Source organism: Entelurus aequoreus, linkage group LG17 (assembly GCF_033978785.1).
Source record: "Entelurus aequoreus isolate RoL-2023_Sb linkage group LG17, RoL_Eaeq_v1.1, whole genome shotgun sequence".
Lineage (NCBI taxonomy): Eukaryota > Metazoa > Chordata > Actinopteri > Syngnathiformes > Syngnathidae > Entelurus > Entelurus aequoreus.
Window position 1 is genome coordinate 20959000 of NC_084747.1, and position 7500 is coordinate 20966499.

At 43.4% G+C, this 7500-nt stretch overlaps 1 protein-coding gene and 2 non-coding genes across 3 annotated transcripts in view; 1 reads left to right on the forward strand and 2 right to left on the reverse strand.

Moving 5' to 3' along the window:
• LOC133632644 (stromelysin-3-like) overlaps positions 1–7500 on the reverse strand; it is a 67268-nt gene that overhangs the window by 33895 nt on the left and 25873 nt on the right. The gene's annotated exons all lie outside the window — the stretch shown is intronic.
• trnae-cuc (transfer RNA glutamic acid (anticodon CUC)) lies at positions 5961–6032 on the forward strand. The gene has a single exon. It is a non-coding gene; the product is annotated as a tRNA-Glu (tRNA).
• On the reverse strand, positions 7076–7147 carry trnae-cuc (transfer RNA glutamic acid (anticodon CUC)). The gene has a single exon. It is a non-coding gene; the product is annotated as a tRNA-Glu (tRNA).

A 7500-nucleotide genomic window follows, 5' to 3' on the forward strand; every position in this document is an offset into this window, starting at 1 on the left:
ATAAAGCTTATATATTTAAACAAAGTTACGCACGTGACGCGCACGTACGGTCAAGCGATCAAATGTTTAGAAGCCAAAGCTGCATACTCACAGTAGCACGTCTGCGTCTTTGTCATCCAAATCAAAGTAATCCTGGTAAGAGTCTGTGTTGTCCCAGTTCTCTACAGGTGTCTGTGTATCGAAGTCAAAAGTCCTCCTGGTTAGAGTCTCTGTTATCCGAGTTCTTCCATCTTGACTGCATCTTTCGGGAATGTAAACAAAGAAGCGCCGGCTGTGTACGTGTTGCCGCTGACTTCCCTCGCAAAATAGACGCTTCGCACCGACAACTTTCTTCTTTGCTTGCTCAGCTTCTTTCTCCATAATGCAATGAACATAATTGCAACAGATTCACCAACACAGATGTCCAGAATACACCCAGAATGAGATGAAAACAGCTATTTCGTATTGGCTTCAATGTGGAAGCCATACCCGTGTTCCCCGGGCTACGTCATGCGCATACGTCATCCTCAGAGGCGTTTCGAACCGGAAGTTTAGCGGCAAATTTAAAATGTCACTTTATAAGTTAACCCGGCCGTATTGGCATGTGTTGCAATGTTAAGATTTCATCATTGATATATAAACTATCAGACTGCGTGGTCGGTAGTAGTGGGTTTCAGTAGGCCTTTAAGTTAAAGTACCCATGATTGTCACACACACATGCACACACACACACACACACACACACACACACACACACACACACACACACACACACACACACACACACACACACACACACACACACACACACACACACACACACACAGTGTGGTGAAATTATTCTGTGCGTAACTTTCCTCATTGATGACTTTAGCAACAGTTAGCTTAAATGGTAGCACGCTAGTTAGCATATGAGCGAGTTAGCGGGATTGATGCTTTTCTTACATTTGCATTGTCTTGGAGGTGTATTACACCACAATCCCTGTGCCAACCCGCCCTTACAGGGGAATTAGCTCAAATGGTAGCATGCTAGCTTGGCTAGGTAGCAAGATTGACAACTGTTTTGACAATGTTGTTGTTGTCAAACTACAAGGTCAGCCATGTTTTTTAGGGACTCTGAAGTTCTCACATTATTCACCACTCAGACATAGTTGCTAAAATGCTAAGATCCCTGACCGGGAATCGCAGTGGTGAGCGCACCGAATCCTAACTACTAGACCAAAACGTGTGTGATATCATGATTGATGATTTTCGCAGGAATTAGCTTTAATGGTAGCATGCTAGCTTAACATGTGAGAGTTAGCGAGATCGATGGCTGAATTCTTCAGTCTGGTCTCTGGACTTTCTAGGAAGTGTCATGTAACACGTGACTGTCACACTCAAAGCGTGAGGCTGCAACTCTGAAGCTGGATCCTGCTAACTCTCACATGTTAAGCTAGCATGCTACCATTTAAGCTAATTCCTGCTAAAGTCACCAATCATGACATCACACACGTTTTCCTTCATGTACGACTCCACCTCTGAGAGGAAGAAGTTGCTCAAACAGGCATCCATCAAGTCCCTGGTGGTCTAGTGGTTAGGATTGGTCCCTCATATTGCCGTGTTCTGGGTCCGATTCCCATTTAGGGAAAATAGCCTTCTGGCGACAGAGAGTATTTACAGGGGAATTAGCTCAAATGGTAGAGCGCTCGCTTAGCATGTGAGAGGTAGCGGGATCGATGCCCGCATTCTCCAGTGGATCTTTTTGACGGGGGATAAAAAAGGAGTTTAGGAAGCACCGATGAAGCCAGATGGAAGCTTGTTGTACATATATAAAAATACAACATACACACACACACATATATATATATGTGTGTGTATGTATATATACCGATTCCGATATCAACCGATACCGATATATACAGTCGTGGAATGAACACATTATTATGCCTAATTTTGTTGTGATGCCCCGCTGGATGCATTAAACAATGTAACAAGGTTTTCCAAAATAAATCAACTCAAGTTATGGAAAAAAGTGCCAACATGGCACTGCCATATTTATTATTGAAGTCACAAAGTGCCTCATTTTTTTTAACATGCCTCAAAACAGCAGCTTGGAATTTGGGACATGCTCTCCCTGAGATAATCCTGATACCAGGGCCGGCCCGTGGCATAGGCCGTATAAGCAAATGCTAAGGGCGCCGTCCATCAGGGGGCGCCACGCCAGTGCCACAAGTGTTGGAGGAAAAAAAAAAAAAAAGTTGGAACTATTATTTCTAAATACAAAAAATAATTAATCCCACGTTAATTAAAATGCAAAGTAAAGCCTATTTAATAGAAATATTATTTGTTACAACATTACGCCCCCCCTCCCATCTCCCCGCACGGTGCGCCCCCTCCCTTCCCGTATCATGACTCTTACCACATCAAAAAATCAACACAAGATGTCAAAACGGCCAAAACTGTCAGGTGCCCAAGGAAGAAAAAAGAGAAAATAAGAGGAGAAACGAGAAAAAGACAGGGAGGGAACGTTAGCCTACATGAAATTATTTGTCTGTTACAGAATTAAGATTAAAGATTAAAGTACCAATGATTGTCACACACACACTAGATGTGGTGAAATTTGTCCTCTGCATTTGACCCATCCCCTTGGGGAGCAGTGGGCAGCAGCGGCGCCGCGCCCGGGAATCATTTTGGTGATTTAACCCCCAACTCCAACCCTTGATGCTGAGTGCCAAGCAAGGAGGAAACGGGTATTTTTATAGTCTTTGGTATGACTCGGCTGGGATTTGAACTCCAACCTACCGATGTGATAGTAACCTGGCTTTTTAGCATTAAGCTAATGTTACATGATTCCGCAATTGCTAATCAATAAATAGCTAGTTCTGTTTTAACATCGGGTTAATATTGTGGAGGGGGCTAAATTGTTATGGAAAATAATAATGTAACGTTAGGTAATTACAGTACTCTCACCTTACATTCCTCAGGGACATTTGTATTAGATCTTTTAAGCAGGTGTTTTTTGTTTACATTGTTATTGCCTTCTGGTTAGCTAATGTTTACCCTGCAGGTAATAGTCACTTTTCCACCCCTTTATATATTAGGTATAGTTGTAAGCCTAGTTGTTAAAGTGCACATCATTAATGTTAATTAAACAATATCACATGAGAGGGAGCACTGCTGTGATTCGGTTAAAGATAATCATAACATAACATTCTCATATAATATGTTAATTTGCTTTCTTTAAGTAAAAAAAAGGTCAAAGACAAAGCTATTCGGTTTCTTGTGATTATATACACTTCACTGCCGATGTGGGGGGGCACCTAAAATCTTGCCTATGGCGCCAGATTGGTTAGGGCCAGGCCTGCCTGATACCCACTACAACTATGGGAAATACTATACTTTGACATTCACAAAGTGCATAATTTTTTGTTTTTTTTAAACATGCCTCAAAACAACAGCTACAAAAACAATGAAGGCACACAGCTTCAGTCCAGAGCATACTAGAGTAATAAAGTGCACAATAACATTGTCCTCCTTTACCAGACTGCCTGGCATACTGTATAACAGGAAATTATAAAGTGGGCTCAATCTGCCCTGCTCTAACGTATTTGTATGAGTAACACAAATGTGCTTGAAGTGGTCTAGCAGTCAGTCAGAGCTTCTGAAATGCTGCGTTGAGACAGGGCATCTCCGTTCACTGCAAGCTGCTTTCGGTGTTTGCTTTTCATCCATCTTCCGCTTGTTTTCATCGTGTATCTCGTTATGATTCTTAAAGAGGTGGGAGATCAAATTGCTCGTATTAAAGGAAGACGTCTTGGTTCCTCCTCGCATAACCAACTTGATGCAGTCATTGCAAATTGCCAGTTTTTTATCCGTCAGACACACTTTTAAATAATCCCAAACCATAGACATGGTGTCGTTGGTCGGTCACCGAGCGAGCTGGCTTGTTAGCCACGGCTACAGCACCGGCAACAACACACTCTTGTTGTTGTTATGCTCCGCTCGCGGCGGTTTGATGAGGTCATCAAGCGTCGCCAGTAAACCTGTCATGCTGCAGTCGTCAACTCCTGTGTGGTGTGTGGGAGAGGGGAGAGGGAGAGGGGAGGGGCTGCTGACTGGAAGACGCAACTGCTCCGTACGTCCGTGTTTTACCGGATATGTACCGCTCCGTACAGCGGCGTTTTAAAAAGTCATTAATTTTACTTATTGAAACCGATAATTTCCGATATTACATTTTAAAGCATTTATCGGCCGATAATGTCGGCCGGCCGATATTATCGGACATCTCTAATTAAGAGCACTGAATGCTAACCACTAGACCACAAGGGACTTGATGGATGTCTGTATGAGCAACTTCTTCCTCATGAAGGAAAACGTGTGTAATATCATGATGGATGACTTTAGCGGGAATTAGCTTGAATGTTAGCATGCCAGCTTAACATTTGACAGTTAGCGAGATCCATGGCTGAATTCTTCAGTCTGGTCTCTGGACTGTCTAAGAAGTGTCATGTAATACTGAACATCTGTTATTTATTCATTTGTAATATCATAGTTGTTAGCTACACGGTGATAGCAGCTAGCAGTCCAAAAATGCTTTACAGTGGAATTAGCTACAATGGTAGTGCGCTAGTTAGCATGTGAAGGAGGTAGCGGGATGGATGCTTTCCTTGGAGGTGTATTACACCACAATCCCTGTGCCAACCTGCCTTTACAGGGGAATTAGCTCAAATGGTAACATGCTAGCTTAGCTAGGTAGCAAGATTGACAACTGCGTTCTTTACACGGAAACACGTTCTCAGGCTATGTCTACACTAAGTCGTTTAACACCTTAAACAAATCATTATTTAGCCTAAGCCTCGATTCAGCCACACTAAACCAGCGTTTAAGGTCCCACTCCTCGGACAATTTTTTACACGGGTAAGTCAGCCGTGTAATTCTTGAATCTCCGGCACTTAGCTTTGTATGGACTCATCGATCGTTTACAAAGTGAGTTCGGAGAGGAAGTGACGCCAGAAAGACCTCGCCCACACAGGAAGTGACGTCAGAAAGAACACGCCACAGCCAGCTTCATAATAAAGCTCGGAGCTAACCACTGGAAACGTGAAGACGAGTCACCCGGACATACCCGCGTTTCTCCTTCCTCTACATGTACAGACGCTTGTGGAAATCACACATGAATACCTTCAGAGAAAGCCATTGCAGCTATTTGGGATACAACACTTCTCAGACGGCAAGAGAACTTTCCAATGTCCGGCCGGATTAGCTGTGATTCTACTTAGCGAAAAACTTTGTCTATTTGTTGAAGGAGAGTCGATGAGAATGCATGCTACTTTGGATGTGATAAAAAAGGAAGACTATGGAAAACGGCAAATGTTTTTGGACTGGCAAAGCAGACTGGATCAGTTATTGTCCGCCATGTACTCAATGTCTAGGTCCAGAGTATATAAAGTCACCAGAAACTAATGGACAATGAAGGTGAAGGCAAAAGAGTGAGGAGTGTCCTGACCAGCTATCTAGATCTCTAGTTTGATTGATGTAAAATGTTCTTTATCACATTGTTTACGTGTCTAATAAAGATGTGATTAATGTATGATGTCTCAGGTGTGATTCACTACAATAGTCACACTGGATTCCAGTTCATTGAAATACCACAACACTGGATATTGTTCAGATAAGTTACATTTAACAACTTGCACACAAAGCAACACTGGCGGTGACTATGACGTGTGCATTTTCTGCACATGCGTACTCGGGGGGAGGGGTCTTAAACGACCATTGTGTTTGTGTGGATGAGGTTAGGTGGGATTTACCCTGGATAACCTTAGCCGGGCTTAGTGTAGAAGGGGTCTGAGACTGTTGTTGTCAAACTACAAGGTCAGCCATGTTTTAGGGACTCTGAAGTTCTCACATTATTCACCACTCAGACATAGTTGCTAAAATGTTAAGTTCCCTGACCAGGAATCGAACCTGGGCCGCGGCGAATACAGGCAACCATCAAGTCCCTGGTGGTCTAGTGGTTAGGATTCGGCGCTCTCACCGCCGCGGCCCGGGTTCGATTCCCGGTCAGGGAACTTAGCATTTTAGCAACTATGTGGTGAATAATGTGAGAACTTCAGAGTCCCTAAAACATGGCTGACCTTGTAGTTTGACAACAACAGTCTCAGACCCCTTCTACACTAAGCCCGAGTCTGGGACCAGGGCACTTTTGAGTGCATTTCAGACCCTTTGGGAAACCCCATTTATCATTGGGACCACTTGGGTTCTTTTAACCCCTCCAAGACCTAAATAGGTGTAATTTGGACCTCGTAGTCTCACAGGCAGGTTGGGGCACTAATAAAATGAGGGTTGGACTTTTAGGGGCACTTTTTTTTTTTTACCAGAAGTGGCCCTAATCCCTTTGTATCCAAGATAGTTCATGTACTATGAAAACAACAAACATACCCAAAGGTCCCAAAGTAACCCAAAACGGACCAGTTTCACTTAAAGTTCCAAAAAGATTCCAAAACGTCCCAAGGTCCACAAGTACCCTAAAATGGACTTACCTTAAAAATCCGAAATGTGCCCAAAGAGTCTGGAGCCAGGGCCCGTTAAGGTGCATTCCGAACTGTTTGGGCAACCACATCTATTATTGGGACCTCTTAGGTTCTTTCAACGCCTCCAAAACCTAAATAGGTGTAATTTGGACTTCGTAGATAGTGGATTAGAATTTTAGAGCACTTATAAAATGTAGCTTGGACTATTAGGGGTAGTTCTAAACCAGAAGTGGCCCTAATCCCTCAGTATCCACGATAGTTCATGTACTCTGAAAACAACAAACACACCCAAAGGTCCCAAAGTAACCCAAAACTGACCAAAAAGATTTCAATACGTCCCGAGGTCCACAAGTACCGTAAAATGGACTTACTTTAAAAGTCCGAAGGTGCATGCTGAACTGTTTGGGTTCTTTCAACCCCTCCAGGACCTAAACAGGTGTAATTTAGACCTCGTAGATACTGGATTAGAATTTTAGAGCACTTATAAAATGTAGCTTGGACTTTTAGTGACAGTTTTTACCAGAAGTGGCCCCAATCTCTTAGTATCCAAGATACTTCATACTTCACGCTAAAATGCTAAGTTCCCTGACCGGGAATCGAACCCGGGCCGCGGCGGTGAGAGCGCCGAATCCTAACCACTAGACCACCAGGGACTTGATGGTTGTCCGTATTCGCCGCGGCCCAGGTGGATTCCTGGTCAGGGAACTTAGCATTTTAGCAACTATGTCTGAGTGGTGAATAATGTGAGACCTTCAGAGTCCCTAAAAACATGGCTGACAACATTCTCAAAACGTGTTTTCGTGTGGAGAACACAGTTGTCAATCTTCCTACCTCGCTAAGCTAACATGCTACCATTTGAGCTAATTCCCCTGTAAGGGAGGTTGGCACAGGGATTGTGGTGTAATACACCTCCAAGAAAATGAAAACATGACAAAAGCATCGATCCCGCTAACTCTCTCACATGCTAACTAGTGTGCTTTACAGGGGAATTAGCTCAAATGGTAGA